The 2,500-nt window shown below is 43.0% G+C and overlaps 1 protein-coding gene across 4 annotated transcripts in view; it reads right to left on the bottom strand.

The window, feature by feature from the left end:
- Positions 1-2,500, bottom strand: part of LOC123519788 (ecdysone-induced protein 74EF-like) — a 382,075-nt gene that overhangs the window by 256,753 nt on the left and 122,822 nt on the right. The gene's annotated exons all lie outside the window — the stretch shown is intronic.

Raw genomic sequence — 2,500 nt, 5'->3', positions numbered from 1 at the left:
ACTATTACTACTAATACTACTTGGTTATCTCTCTCTCTCTCTCTCTCTCTCTCTCTCTCTCTCCTGCCCTGCCCGTCTGGCGATACTCTGGCTAAGCAACTCTCTGCCTAAAGGGAAGGATTTATACGGTGAATGTTGTGTGTACCTGCTTAGTTTTGGTTGGTTAGTTTGGTTGACTGGTTGGTTGGTGGGTTGGTGACTGACAAGTGAAAATAAAATGTGAAATGTAGCATGATACAGAAAAACACACACACACACACACACACACACACACACACACACACACACACACACACACACACACACACACACACACACACACACACACACCGCGTAGTGTAGTGGTTAGCACGCTCGACTCACAATCGAGGGAGAGAGAGAGAGAGAGAGAGAGAGAGAGAGAGAGAGAGAGAGAGAGAGAGAGAGAGAGAGAATAAATAAAACGAGGATAAAAAAAAAGTCAATGAGTTAGAGAAGAGAGCGACGAAAGCATTATGAACAAATAGAACCCAAGGAAGAAATAGCGCCAGCAGCCACAGCGACCCTTAACCCCTTCAGTACCATGACGCATTTTCATATTCATTCTACTTTCTGTTTACTGATTTTATGCACCTTCAGAAACTTATGTGGGGGATTAAAATAGTGAAGACTCTGGCCATTAACCTTCCGACCTCCATAGACCCTTTCTAATGTAAAAAAAGCATCTAATCATACTTAAAACTCAGGGTAAAAAAGCCTTCAGTACTGAGGGGGGCTAAGAGACTGCTTTTGACACTGTTCACCATCTCATATATACAGGAAAAAAGTGCAGGATAGTAAAGACGAAGGCACCTCCCCGCAGATTATGAATAGTACGCAACAATATCAGCGAACCCACTACTTCCCCTCTTGCCTCCTCACCCCCCAGGCCCCTTCTAGCCACACCTGGAGCTCAATTAACAGGACTGCAAAAAAAAAAGTTAAGAAAATGAGCAAACAAGAAAGAAAAGAAAAGAAAAATAATATGACCCTAAACATTTTAGTGACATGAAGAGAGCGGTACGGCACTGACCTTAAGGTGTGTGTGTGTGTGTGTGTGTGTGTGTGTGTGTGTGTGTGTGTGTGTGTGTGTGTGTGTGTGTGTGTGTGTGTGTGCGCGCTTCAGTAAGTGTGAGCCAGCTAATCAATGTGGTAAAAAAAAAAAAAAATTCTCCACCGTTACTACTAAAAAGAAAAAAAAAGGAAATAAGAAATAAGAAAAAATAAAAAGGTAAAAGAGAAAAAGAGAGAAAAAAGAAAGAAAAATGAAAAGAAATAAAGGTACATTGTTTGTGTTATCTGAGTAACCTTTTGCTCCGCCGAATAACGAATACACGGAATGCCGAAAGAAACTTCATAAAAATGGTACTCTGCGATTGGTATGAGGAGGAGGAGGAGGAGGAGGAGGAGGAGGAGGAGGAGGAGGAGGTAGAAGAGGAATCACAATCAGAATTCTTTATATCAATCTGTAACACAATAAAAAGACGAGATATAAATAAAAAGAGAGAGAGAGAGAGAGAGAGAGAGAGAGAGAGAGAGAGAGAGAGAGAGAGAGAGAGAGAGAGAGAGAGAGAGATAAACACATGAGAGATAGAAGCACCACCACTAGAAATAAGATAAAAACCAAGAGAGGTTACCTGCTGAGACTTCATTAAGGTTACAACTATATAGTGAGGTCAATGAATGAGAGGGGAGACGTGAAGGTGAGAGGGGTGAGAGAGAGGGAGAGGGAATGGAGGGAGAGGGGTTGGGAGAGGGCTGATGGATGACAGGTGGTGAAGAAGGAGAGGTGGAGCGTGATGAGGGGTGGCGAGGATGGAGGAAGGGAGAGGAGGGATGATGGGTTAGGAAGGAGGAATGAGGGGTGGAGCCTTCTCTCTCTCTCCTCTTCCCTCTTCCTCTTTCTCCTCCTCCTCCTCCTCCTCTTCCGTCCGTTTCTTCTTCAGTTGGACTCTATGACCTAAAAGTGGACGCCGTAGTTTAGAATAGTGACGTCAAGATGTTCAATAATACAGAGAGAGAGAGAGAGAGAGAGAGAGAGAGAGAGAGAGAGAGAGAGAGAGAGAGAGAGAGAGAGAGAGAGAGAGAGAGAGAGAGAGAGAGAGAGAGAGAGAGAGAGAGAGAGAGAGAGAGAGAGAGAGAGAGAGAGAGAGAGAGAGAGAGAGAGAGAGAGAGAGAGAGAGAGAGAGAGAGAGAGAGAGAGAGAGAGAGAGAGAGAGAGAGAGATAATAATAATAATAATAATAATAATAATAATAATAATAAAATATTTATTCCACTATGAAGTGGTTATTCTTTACATCAGTACATACCTAGTGGTCATATTTTGAGATACACACACACACACACACACACACACACACACACACACACACACACACACACACACACACACACACACACACACACACACACACACACACACACATACGCTTGTCTTTAGCTTGTATAGACACTTAGTGATTAGATAGGAGGAATTTCG

The sequence above is a fragment of the Portunus trituberculatus genome, chromosome 46 (genome assembly GCF_017591435.1).
Source record: "Portunus trituberculatus isolate SZX2019 chromosome 46, ASM1759143v1, whole genome shotgun sequence".
NCBI lineage: Eukaryota > Metazoa > Arthropoda > Malacostraca > Decapoda > Portunidae > Portunus > Portunus trituberculatus.
Note: the sequence above shows the minus strand (reverse complement) of the source record. Positions and strands in the feature narration are given on the sequence as shown.